Source organism: Poecilia mexicana, unplaced genomic scaffold (assembly GCF_051168715.1).
Source record: "Poecilia mexicana isolate PSO_F unplaced genomic scaffold, ASM5116871v1 scaffold_16, whole genome shotgun sequence".
NCBI classification, from domain to species: domain Eukaryota; kingdom Metazoa; phylum Chordata; class Actinopteri; order Cyprinodontiformes; family Poeciliidae; genus Poecilia; species Poecilia mexicana.
Genome location: NW_028263385.1, coordinates 3,346,512 through 3,360,878, shown reverse-complemented (window position 1 = coordinate 3,360,878; position 14,367 = coordinate 3,346,512). Strand labels below are relative to the sequence as shown.

Here is a 14,367-nt window from a genome sequence, read left to right as displayed (position 1 = left end):
CTTGACACGTTCCCTCCTGGAAGGTCTCCGCTTTCTCTCTACAAAGAAGATCACTCTACTTAGAACTGTGTCAGTTCTCTGCATTTCCTGCAACACTTCAAGCGAGAGCACCTCAGAGTTGACCTGTGGTGGTGTTAGAACAGTCTGTGAAAACTGTGGCAGGAGAAGGGCATGTGGGCACACCACAGGATCACTTTCTCTGCATCCCTGGAGTACAGCAACAACCTCCAGTGATGATACTGCTCCGGTCTCAACAACCGCCACACCCTGAGATATCTGTTGGTTGCACTCAGATACTTCAGGCGGGTTAGCTGACCAGCGAAACACCTCCTGGACCCCGTTAGCACCAACTGCTGCAGCCTCTGCCAGTAGATCATCATAAGGTACTCTCGTCAAGCGGTGAGATGTACTAGACTTCACGAAGGGCTCTCTGCTAAGGGCGTCAGCCACTACGTTCTTCGATCCAGGAATGTACTTGATGTCGAACTGGAATGGCGCCAACTTAGCGATCCACCTTTGCTCACACGCGTCCAGCCGAGCCTTGGACAGGATGTAGGTTAGCGGATTATTGTCTGTCCACACGGTGAATTGGTGACCTCTCAACCAGTGATGGAACTTGTCACACACCGCCCATTTTAATGCGAAGAATTCCAGTCGGTGTGCAGGATACTTAGATTGGGCATAACTTAGCGATTTACTTGCAAAAGCAATCGGTCTGGCTGTTGAACCACCAGCAGGTACTTGTGACAGGACTGCACCAAGTCCGTCAGTAGAAGCATCCACAGACAGGAGGAAGGGCTCACTGAAGTTTGGGTGGGCCAGCACCACACAATCTAGCAAACCCTGCTTCAGTTGATGGAACGCCTGCCGACAATCTTCAGTCCAATCCTCAGCACGGAGCTGTTTGCGGATTTGGCGGCGTTTTCTCCCTCCTCCACGCGGACCTTTAGAGCATGAGATTAGCCGAAACAATGGTTTGGCCATAGCCGAACACCCCTCAATAAATTGCTGGTAGTAAACTACCATGCCAAGGAAGGAACGGATCCTTCTCTGTGAGGGAATATTCGTGCCAACCTCCATAAGGTCTGACTCAGTAATAGTGGTGATGGCAGTCACTTTATCAGGGTCAGACTGGATCCCATCTATGCTGATGACATGACCGAGGAACTTCACTGACCTCCTCAGAAAATGACATTTCTTTGGGGCGAGCTTGAGGTTATGGTTCTGGAGTCTCTGGAAGACCATGTGTAGACGCTCCAGCGCTAGGTCTTCTGTTGGAGCAAACACCAAGACATCATCCAGATAGCACAACAAGCTCATGAAGTTCTGGTCTCCGAAGATGTTTAGCATCATTCTCATGAATGTTGCTGGACTATTACACAGTCCCTGAGGCATCCGATTATACTCATACAATCCAAATGGCGATGAAAAGGCAGTGTATTTTCGGTCAGCCTCATGCACTTCGACATTGTAATAGCCAGAGGTCAAATCCATGGTTGAGAAAAAGGCATTGCCCCCCAAGGCTGCTAGAGCATCAGCTGGATGAGGAAGTGGGTGTGCATCCTTGACAGTGCGTGCATTGATCCATCGGAAATCATTACAGATCCGTAAGTCACCAGACTTCTTCCACACGATCACCAAGGGAGATGCAAACTCACTGCTAGACTTTCGTATGATGTCACGCTCCTCCATCTCATCCAATGCCTCTCTCAATTTTTCATACTGGGTTGGTGGTATACGCCTACATGGTAATCGGAATGGTTTCTCATCCATGATTCTGATGCGATGTAGAAAACCAGTGGCTTTACCACAATCCAGCTTGTCCCTTGAGAAGATCGACTGGTACTGAACAATGAGCTCACCCAGTTTAGCCTTATATTCAGGGGAGACGTCACATGACTCAATATCCACATCTGACAGTCCCAGTTCTCTTAGCCTTGCCTGAGGGGTGTCAACTGTGCATGGTGTCACAAGGTGAGGATGATCTGGCAAGGTGGAGTCCTCTGAGACGAGGCTGTGTTTTGTACTGTTGTCCAACGGCACTTGTATTTGTTGATGGATGCCGAGTTGGGAACCAGCAAACATCTCCACTGAATCACAAGTACACACATCAGCCAATTTAGCATTACGTCTCAAAGTAACCGGCTTGTCTGATGGATTAATGACCTTTAGTGGGAGCCACCCGTCTGCTCTTAGAATTGACACTGACCTCCCCACCAAGACTGTTCTCGGTTTTGATCTTGCTGTTGTTGGCTCCACCACAACAGCACACCCAGCCAACAGATTATTCACTTGTGGCAACTTGCCCCAAATCAGATGCTCTGTCATGGGTTCAAGAGTAACAGCTCGCTTGATTTTGACAGTTCCAACTGCATCACAGATGTCTTCATCGGCAGCTTCCACCTTTGCCAACAAGCCTAGCAGTTTCTGCTGTGCATCACTACTGTCACAGAGTGCTGTGGGGTCCTGGTGATCCTGACTCATCTTAAACCTGTTAATAATGTATCTCAACAGGTTACTGCCAACAATCAGTTCTTCATTTTGGTTCTCAACAATCAATGTAGGGACAATCACTTTGCAGTCATAAAGACCCATCTCCAGATCGCACATGCCAGAAGGTAAGGTCCTGGACCCCCCACACCCAATCAACACAGTGGCTGTCGGCTCAAGGGCGGGGCTCCTTAAAACATCCCGATGTAACAGCTGAGGTATTACTTTAGAGCTCAGTGTGCACGCCATCGACCCGCTATCCAGCAAGGCTCTAACTGTAACCACTCCTCCCAGTGTCACATCTTCATAAAACAAGTTCTCATGCTGTTTGAGTCTCTGAATGTTTTGGAATATTGGTGTATATCCCATTTCTCTCACTTCACATGCACTTTGACATACAGACTCCATGTCATCTTCAACATTTGGAACGGGGGGATCACTTTTAGGCCCAACACTTGCCCCCACCACATGTAGGCCAGTCAGTTTTCCTGAGACTGCACCACCTGCTTATCGCTCCTAGGCTTCCTCACCACAGTCCCTGGACACTCTGCTCGGATGTGGTCAGGTGCAAAACAACCAAAGCACAAATGGTTGGATCTGCAGTGGTACTGAGTAGTGTGTCCACCATCGCTGCACACAGCACAAGGTACAGCAGGCTTTACTTTCGTCAGCTGGTTCCTCTGGGTGTGTACACTGAACCTACTTTGTAACTTATGCTGTTGTGGCTGCTGCTCCAGAACACGTTCGAGTAGAGCGATGACCCGGTCCAGTCGATCTGGCGAGCTCTCAGCTGACTTTCCAATAGGCGGTGCAACACCAGCAGCTGGAGGTAGTACTTCAGTACTGAGTGTCGCACTTTGCACAGAGGAGGTGACTTCCTGGTGCTGGGAAGACAGGAAACTTGACATACTGTGTTTGGTTAGCCGCTTGCGATTTCTGCTGTGTTCTACAAGCTTCTCGTGAATGTCAGCCACCGTCCAGTCTTTCAGCTGCCGACATTTGAATATGAGCGACAGTTCAGGATCAGGGCAGTTCTGGATAAACATGGCAGCTAGATCACAGGACAGAGAGTCAAAAGCCTTATTTTGTCTCTTTAAACAGTCCTCTGTCACATCCAAAGCTTTGTTGAGTCTCAGCCAATAGTCAAAGGGATGTTCGTCAGGGTGGGGCACAGTAGCATAAAAGTCCGCTAAGGGCAAACTAGAGGACCTGGTATCACTGAAGTGCTGCTTCAGTATCTCAAAAATGGGCTCAGGTCCTGCAGTCAGATTCAAAACTGGCTTACTGCGTATGCCAACTCTAACCACTTCATGTGCCCTCCCCATCAGCTTAGACATAACCTCATCAGCCTGTTCAGCCACAGGAGTGTTTTTCTTTCTCATATAAGATAACATCATAACCTCCCACTCTTGGACTGAACATGTGTCATGATCCCCTTTAAAACTCACGGGTTCTTTCACATCAGGGTGAACAATAACATTTAACATGGCAGAATCGTTAGTTGTAGCTCCAACCATCCCTGGACCCACTGTACTACTCAACCGGGTCTCAATGCAAGATGCAATACTTTCACCTATAGATACTCCAATTCTTGAAGCTATGTCACTCAAAAGCCTGTCATCAACATCACATTGTGGAGCATCAACAGTGTTGTTAACTCTTTCACCCAAATGAACAAAATTTGGTTTTGGTGTGGATGCTTCTGGGGTATTCAAAAACAAACCCCTACCTCTAGCAACTGAAGGCATAGGAGTAAACATTCCAAGCCCCCTTCCCCTTCCAAAAGAATTGTTGCTAGCCATAACTCGGTACTTACTGATCAAAAGCAAAAAAATAAAAATCTTGAGCACTTATAAATTAAACACAGGGGCCAAGTGCACTTTCAACAAATCAATTAGTAAACCCGAGTGAAAAAGCTGTTAAAAACATTCAAACTAATTTCGTCTCAAAGTGCCCCTCCCTCACAGAGAGAGCAAAGAAAGAAAAGAAAGAAAGAAAAAAAAAACTCCGGTTATGACTACAGCGCAGCCACACATTAGCTCTGCACAACGACACAAAACGGGTAAAATAATATTTTTTTTTTAAAAACTAAATGACCACCGCTACACTACCGAAGTGGCAAAGAGTCCACACGGAACGTTATCAGCACCGTGTCTGATAACCGAACCAATCCGCCGAGGCGCCGGGAAGTAGTCGCAGCCCGCGTTCCAGGAAGTAGACGCACCCACCCGCGCTGGCGTAGTTGAACGGGTCACGGCACCAATGTAACCTCGGTAATTTTTGATCGACCAGCATAAGTCAGTTCTGCGTTGTGTGAATAAAAGGGCCAGGAGACAGGATGAGATGAAACGTCGTTTATCTGTGCGAAACAGAATATGGACTGATCAGGAATCGGGTTCATCACAGCGGGTTCAGCACCTCGCGCCCATCTCTCATGAACTGGCCAACAGCCGTATTTAACACATTAATATTGGACAGAAACTACAAAGAAATAAAACAACATGTACCTGTGCGAAACAGAATATGGACTGATCAGGAATCGGGTTCATCACAGCGGGTTCAGCACCTTACGAGGGATAGCATTTCATGTTAGCAACAAGCTAACATAGCATTTTACTGGAGCGTTAAACTCAGTGAACCTACCTCGCGCCCATCTCTCATGAACTGGCAACGAGATGTTTGTGTTCACTATATTTAACCCTGCCAACCACCAGGAGGGGGTGCTGTTTCACCCTTTACACATGAACCCAAACTGGGAAGTAATGACAAGTGGAATTCTATACAATATTAACTATGTTACACTACATCCACCACAACGGCTTTCCTCTGTTCTTTATCCACCACCACAATGTCCGGTTGGTTCTCCATTACCATCTTGTCTGTCTGGATCTGGAAGTCCCACAGGATCTTAGCTCGGTCATTCTCCACCACCTTTGGGGGTGTTCCCCACTTTCACCTCGGGGCTTCCAGTCCATATTCGGCACAGATGTTCCTGTACACTATGCCCGCCACTTGGTTATGTCGTTCCATGTACACTTTCCCTGCCAGCATCTTGCACCCTGCTGTTATGTGCTGGACTGTCTCAGAGGCCTCCTTGCACAACCTACACCTTGGGTCTTGTCTGATGTGGTAGATCTGAGCCTCTATTGCTCTGGTGTTTAGGGCCTGTTCCTGGGCGGCCAGGATGAGGGCCTCCGTGCTGTCCTTGAGTCCAGCTTTCTCCAGCCATTGGTAGGATTTCCTGATATCTGCCACTTCAGTTATTTGTCGGTGGTACATCCCATGTAGGGGCTTGTCTTCCCATGATGGTTCCTCCAGCACCTCGTCCTCTGTTCCCCATTGCCTGAGACATTCGCTGAGCGCATCGTCCTTTGAGGCTTTGTCCTTGATGTATTTATGGATCTTGGATGTTTTATCCTGGACAGTGGCTCTCACACTCACTAGTCCTCTGCCTCCTTCCTTACGGCTTGTGTACAGTCTCAGGGTGCTGGATTTGGGGTGGAACCCTCCATGCATGGTTAGTAGCTTCCGAGTCTTAACATCCGTGGCCTTCATCTCTTCCATTGGCCAGCTAATTATTCCGGCAGGGTATCTGATTACTGGTAAGGCATAGCTGTTTATTGCACGGATCTTGTTCTTGCCATTGAGCTGGCTTCTCAGGACTTGCTTTATTCGTTGGAGGTATTTGGCTGTGGCTCCTTTCCTTGTGACCTCATCGAGGTTGCCATTTGCTTGTGGTATTCCCAGGTACTTGTAGCTGTGCTCTATGTCTGCTATTGTTCCCTCTGGGAGTGAGACCCCTTCTGTGCGGACGACCTTCCCTCTCTTTGTAACCATCCGGCCACACTTCTCTAGTCCGAATGACATCCCAATGTCAGTGCTGTAGATCCTGGTGGTGTGGATCAGTGAGTCGATGTCTCGCTCGCTCTTGGCGTACAGCTTGATGTCATCCATGTAGAGGAGGTGACTGATTGTGGCCCCATTCTTAAGTCGGTATCCGTAGCCAGTCTTTTTGATGATTTGGCTGAGGGGGTTCAGGCCTATGCAGAACAGCAGTGGGGACAGAGCATCTCCTTGGTATATGCCACATTTGATGGACACTTGTGCAAGTGGTTTGCAGTTGGCTTCAAATCGAGTTTGCAATGAAGGCTCTCAGAGTCCTGTTGATGTTGTACATCTCTAAGCATTCAATGATCCAGGTGTGTGGCATTGAGTCATAGGCTTTCTTGTAATCAATCGGTGCACAGGTTGGTGTGTCGGGTTTTGCAGTCTCGGTCTACAAGGAGTTGGTGTTTGGCTCCTCTGCTATTTATGCCGATGCCCTTCTGTGCCGTGCTCATGTATTTATCCATGTGCCCGCTTATCTTAGCCGCTATGATGCCTGACATGAGCTTCCATGTTGTAGAGAGACAGGTTATCGGCCGATAGTTGGATGGGACTGAACCCTGTGAGGGATCCTTCTGGATCAGGATTGTGCGCCCTTCAGTTAGCCATTCAGGGTGAGTCCCATTCTGTAGCAGTTGGTTCAGTTGAGCTGCCAGTCGCTCATGGAGGGCAGTGAGTTTCTTTAGCCAGTAGGCATGGATCATGTCAGGCCCTGGTGCTGTCCAGTTTTTCATACCCGAGACTCTTTCTTGGACATCTGCCACAGTGATGGTTACCGGGGCTTGTTCAGGGAGGTTGCTGTGGTCCTCTCGTAGAGAGGTTAGCCACTGTGCATTGCTGTTGTGGGACGCCTCCCTTTCCCATATGCCTTTCCAGTATTGTTCAGTCTCCAGCCTTGGTGGGTCTGCTCTGTTGTTATTACCCTGCCATTGAGAGTACACTTTAGCTGGTTGGGTGGAGAAGAGCCGGTTGATCCTCCTGGCTTCATTCTCTCTTGTGTATCTCTTTAGGCGGCTGGCCAAGGCTTGGAGCCTTTGTTTGGCAGTTTCGAGTGCTTCAGGTATGGGCATCTGGCTGTACTTCTTAGGTACTGGTCTTTTCATTGCACCTCTTTGGAGCTCTGACAGTTGGCTCACTTCCCTCCTTGTTATCTTGATCTTAGCCTCTAACCGTCTTTTCCATGATGGATATTGGGTCTCATGGTTGCTCTTATAGCCGAGCATTTCAAGGATCACTGATGCTGAGTTGTATATCGGCTCATTGGTTTCTGTTATGGTGTTGGTAGGGATTGAAATGTGCAGTTCTAGGCACAGCCAAGATACTGGAGGAGAACCTGAAGCTCCCAGGCCTCTGGTAGAGGACCCGAGCTCAGAGGATGAAAGAGACCACCCGCGGAGGGTGAGAAGGGAATTTTTTTTTTTTATATATTACTGGACTGGACATTAGTGATTTATCGCCATTGCTGTCCATTGAGTCAGGAATATCGGTGGTCAGGAAAATACTACAATCACGCAAAGAATCAGAACAATGGACGCAATGTTTAGCAGTTAATTCAACCATAGATAATGGTAATAAGGGCTTCAGATTTCACAGGTGAAGAAAACGTTTTAATTTAAAGAAAACATTGAACAAGTCAGCAGTGGGTCAGTTATACTAGCCTAACTGTTAGCCTGCTATTGACATTGATAGCCTTAGCATGTGCTGCGCAGTTCGGTGTGTTTTGGTTCCGTTAGCACTAAACAACCCGCCCACCAAGTCATCAGTAGAGCAGCTGTTTAAATCAGCTAATCAACCACCGCGGTGTTCAGGCGAAAACTTATTAATAATCACAATATAGACATTAAGCCTGACAACATAATGTAACAGACTGGATGTTCTGTTTTAGTGTTTTTGCTAATTTTTTGTCTGGGAAATGTTTGTTTTTGGTGTTGATTCCCCTGATCGGTAATCTCTGCTCTATCTGCTCGTTGAGCTGTTGTCTGTCGGTTGCCATGGCAACGGGTCGTGTAATGCCGACCTACAGAGAAAAGGCGGAATAGAAGTTGTTGGAGCTATTTTTTCTTTATTTCTTTGTCCATTTGAATTTTGTTACTTTATTCTTAAATGTCTATTTTTTGTATTATTTACAGAGTTTATTTGTAGGTTGATAATTGTTGATTTTATTTATTTTTTGTTTTATTATTTTTCTTATGTATTTTCTAAATTTAGACAGGAAGTAATGTGGGTCAGTCCACTTTCTATAAGTGCAGGGGCCTGGTGAAGGACCAGCAGGGATTTGGGTTTGGGGCCGATGGTTTTTACCAGAGCAAGAGAGGTAGCATGAGAACAGAGGAAAGTTTGATCTCTGTAATTGTTTGGTGAAAGAGGAAAATAAATAATCAAGAACAATCAATAAGTTTGGAAATTAAACCTTCTTCTGCCCGTGTCGAGAAACTCGACCCCAGTGCCTCAGTAGTGGCTTGGTGGAACTTTTATTGGATGCTTGGCTTGGCAAACAGTCATAAGTGGTTCTGTCTAGTTTGGTTCTTCACCTGTTTATCAGTTTTATTGTACCTTTATTGTGGCGCCCTGCAGCCACTGCAATTCCTAAAAACAAGCGACAAAAACTGAGCTAATCCCCTGTGTTCACAAAACGTGGAGATATTTATAACAGTCGTCAAACTACGGCTCCTACAGCATTTAAAATAAAACGATTGACCAATATAAATAGAAATTCGCCCCTTCTTGCATCTTGACAGAACTAACAGAAACTAAACTGTTTATAGATTTGTATCATGGAGAATTTATCAAACATCAGTCAGTATTTTAAGTCGTATTTAATAGATATATCTGATAACAAATGATGGAGCTACTAATATTTTCGTGTCAGATTTCTCCTTGTCCTGTATTGGGATAAAATTGTTTTCTGGACACAATGAATCACATAGCGACCAATAGGCTCTGTCCAGTCCAGTAATGCATATCAATTAGCAGGAGTATGAAAGACGTAAAGATAATTAACTATACTACATTAAGAAATTGTATTTAACCATCGGTGCTACATGAAGCTTACCCTCATGGACCGCTCTCGCCTATTGGAGCTGACGAGATTTAGGGCGGCCATCTTGGAGCGGTCCACCACTCCACTCAGCGTTATGTGTTTAGCAGCACAATGACGTATCAGCGCATTTAATGATCATAACACACTTTGTTACTGTAAACCATATTCAAACATCTATCAAAGCTACATTTATAAACAATTGTATTTTTTTAAGTATGTTTTTAATACATAGTTCATCATATTTAAATATGCTTAGTGGCAGTGTCGTAGTACTCGAGAACGGTCTTGGTCTCGAGACCATTTATTGATGGTCTCGGTCTTGTCTCGGACTCGGACGCTGAGGACTCGGCATTTTATTTCAAGACCAGTCGAGACCGCAACTGTTAAAATATCACTAAACATACAGCACACTATCTAGTTTATTTGTTAACATCTTTGTTTTCAGTGGATGCAAAACGCACCGATTAAAATCCAAGTAATAACGTGACTTGCCAAATACGTGTTTCTGTTTCTCTCCCCTCCCCACTTTTCGCTCGTACGCGGCGCTCTGAGACAGGCGCAGTGGTCTCCTCTCAGCGGCACAAGATGTTTAATCATCAGTAATGTAATAGCGCTGCATAAATAATAAGACATCCGATGGCCACAGCCAACTCAATATCCAGGCAGTTTCACAGACGGTGGGGACAACGTCTTACTATTTTCGTCAATGGGGTATATGCCACGAGAGGTGGTGACGTATTTCCGTTTGAATTTATTCCACATAGGTTGGTTCCGGGTCCTGCTTGCTCCTATTGTTCTTGGCCGAAGCTGCAAGATCTGTACCATGAAAAAGACGCAAAACTTAAAATATCTGTGAGCTGCTGGTACAATGACTGAGTTTTGTGGTGTGCCGTTGTGTCCAGTAATTAGCCAGTACCATCCTGTGCTTAGTTTTTTAATTTTCCAGCTGATATCAAGGCGACAGCGGACTGTAGCCAAAACTTAGCCACTACAGCTAACACGCGGTTTGTAGCTGCCTGCTATTTCAAAGCTTGAGGATATTGAAGATCCAGCGTCAGAAATGGGAAGATGGGGGATGTAAAGGGAGTTGTACGTGGTTCGTTTAGTGGAATAATTTGTTGGAGGAAAATAATGCCGGAGGAAATCTACTGCTACGGGAACAGGCTGAGAACAGAGGCAGCGATTCGGCACAAGGTAAGTCAATATGTGTGTTGATGCGTTTATGTTATATGGAGTATGAAATTATTCTTAGGCAGCTCCTTAGCTTTTGTTTATATGACATATATAAAATACATTTAACATGCAGTCGGAGCGATACCGAGCACGGTAATTTAAAAACAGCCGAGAGCAGCAATGCTCCAAACCACACAAGAAGTCAGTCAGATTAAGGTCCAAAACCTTAAGTGGCACCGACCCACATAAAAAACCCACAGAACAAATGGTGCAAATCACATATTTCCCGAATCCCTAATATATGATTATCTACCTTTGCTGTTTCATCATTATTATCCACGTTAGAGTGAATTTTTCCACTTGGCTGCTATAATCTGTTCTTGCGTTACACAATGTAATTTCTCTTTTTTTCCCTCTGAGATTCTGCTTAGAAAATGAGGTTATGAAGTTACATCCTCCTGCTGCTTTTTGTTTTTAAAATGGTTAACGGTTACTGTGGACAAACCCAGCAAGGACCAAGTGAAAAACTCCATCTCTAACACAGAGTGACCTGTGCACCGGAAGCAGGCTATGTGGAAAAAAAATGCGGAAGTGCTAAAACGGAAGTCCGTGGCATATACTCTATTAGAAAAGTAGCTCAAAGAAGGTAAGCTCCGTTAACGTGATGTTAGCAAAGCTAGCTGTATAGAGACACATAAGCATTTGTGATGAAAAAAGTTGTCACTCACTGCACTGAATTATTGTGCGGAGGTGTTGACTGACTTGTCGCAAATATGGGACAACGCTGTGTCCAAAAGTCTGCAATATAGTGATGTGACATTCAGGAACAGTACGATTCATCTGATCGTCTCTGTGCTTATTAGATAGGACTGGAGTGTCGCTAAGAGTCGTTCTATGGACTCTTTGCACCTCAGCTTCCGCGTTCGGGGTAAAGCGGCTCGATTGTTTCCGATCCAATACAAATATCATTTACATTAGGTGCTTTCAGGGCTTGGCCAAGGTTTGTACATCGATCCGAAGCCCCAACAAGTCAGCTGGAGAAAGGTTTTAAGATGTTCGCCTCGTTATACATTCACTGACACGAAAGTGAGTTTTACTTAAACTTTGTGGCTAACATTAACGTTAGCTTATGCTAGTAGGCAATATTCTCGGACATTGTTCTTGTAAAATGTGCTATTTAAGTATCTAAACATTCTAACGGACAATGTTTTTACCTTATTTTCAAGTATATCATGTGTGTTTATTGTCGTTAGTGTCACAGACTAACGGGGTTCGGTTCCGGTTCGGGCTTTTAGCTTCCGAAGCCTGACGGAGCTCAACAAGCCTCATAGCTTGACAGTAGCGCAGCTCTGGTGTCAGAGATCTGGTTCAGCTGTTCAGGTTCAAAGTTGCTGCTTTTAGAAAAATATGACCGTGTTGCTTCATGTCTCCGTGTTATTTCGTTTTATTACCTTTGCATGTTTCTTGTGAAGAGCTCAGATAGGACGGTGTTTACAGCAGGATGTACAGGCGGATCAGTTGCTCGGCTGTCTGGCTCTGGTCTGCTCTCTGGTTCCCATAAACTCTTTCAGGCTGAATATAGAAGTGATTCCATGGAAATAACTCAGGGAGGCTCCTTTATTTACCATCCGTATCCCCGGTAGTTTTAGGCTGATCCGGAGTGAAGTGAAGGCTGCAAACTTTGCTGTGCGGCGTTAGCTGGTAGCAACAGATATTTACCAGCCATCTTCTTAATTCAGGATCGCTTGGAAATTAATGAAAACTTAAAAGCCCATTAGGAAGACAACAATGTTAATAGTATTGTTTTTTTGCATCTGAAATACAACTTAGTCTTTTCTACCAGTGATGGTAACTCAAAGCGGAAACAAGTGAGCCGCATTAGCTCCTGGAGATGTGACGTCAACACCGTAGGTGCAAAGAGCCCATTAGATTACCATACGCTGTCAGAATAGCATACATGCAGTGAGGCCAGGCCTGCATGCGCATTAAGAAGTCCGACAGTCAGAGGAGTTGTCAGCTCACCATACACAACAAGTTATGATGAAAATAAGTAAAAAAAATTGTTTTCCATGATAACTATGTAGATATACATGCATTGTTTTTTCAAATTGTATTTAAAGCAGGTCTGGCTGCAGCTGGAGTCAGCTACAACACACACCCGTGTAAAATTCATTAACCTACTTAACCGCTAAGTCAAGATGCCATACAACTGTTAATAAAGTGTATAATGATCTACGTCATGATTCTATGTTGCTAATTAAATAAAATTGTATAGTAAAGACGTGTCTGACAGATATAGCCGTGAGTTTGTGCCAAGCGTAAGACGATCTGACAGCATATGCTGACCTGACAGAACACTCTTCTTTGTTATTGTAATCCCCTGCGTACACTGCAGCAGCTATCATTATTTTATTTAATTATGTACATTGATATTTTTTTTAAATTAACAAATAAATAAAACACAAGAATGAAAGAGCATGCAGAGAATGCACATTGCTCTTTGATTGTTTTCGTTCAAAGTGGCAGCTGTAATGTCTGCCATGGTGTCAGACTACCTGTCTTCATGTAGTAGGAGAGAGGGTGAGAACAGTCACGATGTGCGCCTTGTGCATGGTTACTTCTTGCTTGTTGCTCCTTGGTCAGTGTTCATAGTTGAGTGTTATTTACCATCAGGGCATTGCCTCAATTGCTATGTTTAATGGTGCAGACAGTGGTGGTTTCTGACATGAGCAACATGGACAAACACCCAGGGCGTTATCTTTTTAAGGATGGCACAAGACCACCGAGGATTGTAGCACAGAGATGGAAGCAAAATTAATATTGATTAATTTTATTAAGTATTTAATATCTAGGTGTTTTTATGTGAATACGGATCTTTCATATCAATTTGAGAAGTAATTTTGATCATATTTCACATTTTATAGTATCATGTAGCGTGGGGCGCTGGTCTTGGTCTTGACTCGGTCTCAGGTTAGGTGGTCTTGAACACAACACTGCTTAGTGGCTATAACAATAGAATAGGAATGGAATATTCTGATATCGATGAATGAAGAGCATATTACAAAGCACACAGCCGTTCATAATGTATTTAATAAGTTTTTTAGTAATATCAATATATATTTATATACAAACAAATAATGATTAATACTGAATAATATATATTGGATCCATGTTTATGTCTTCATATAAACATGGATAGTCTAATATATATTAATCATCGGCTGATTTCCAGCTCCAGAGATTCAGCAGCTGATTGAGTCCAAAATCCAGTGAGATCCATCCTGCAGTGAATCCGTCTCTCTTTATAGATTTCTCCCTCTTCTTCCTCACATCGTGTCTTTAGGAAACTTTCAAAACAAAAACTGAAGATTTAGGATGTATCTTACTTTGACAGAGTGAAAGAATATAAATAAGCAGGGATCGGAGCTCCTTAAGTCCTGTGCTGTGTGTTTCAACCGTTTTATGAAACAAACTGGATTCATTGGCATTACCTTTCACAGGTAAGGATGAAAGATCAGAATTACTTTGCAGCCAGAAATTCGCTTCTAAACAACCGAAAAATATTTCCTATGTAGCTTAAGCGGCCCAAAGTAACCGCTGATTGTTAGCTTAGCAGCTAAAGTTTTCATACTGTGTTTTATAATGAGGGAGATCCATCCATCCATCCATCCATCCATCCATCCATCCATCCATCCATCTTATCCGGGGTCGGGTTGTGGGGTCAGCAGCCTAAGAAGGGAGGCCCAGTCTTCCCTCTCCAGCCTCTTCCAGCTCCTCCA

General features: G+C 44.6%; 1 long non-coding RNA gene across 1 annotated transcript; it reads right to left on the bottom strand.

Annotated features, from left to right (window-relative positions):
* Positions 1 to 4,829: 4,829 nt before the first annotated feature.
* On the bottom strand, positions 4,830 to 5,287 carry LOC148154935 (uncharacterized). The gene is made up of 2 exons (XR_015765697.1): positions 5,134 to 5,287; positions 4,830 to 5,056 (listed from the first exon to the last, which is right to left on the bottom strand). It is a non-coding gene; the product is annotated as an uncharacterized LOC148154935 (long non-coding RNA).
* Between the last annotated feature and the right edge of the window lie 9,080 nt (positions 5,288 to 14,367).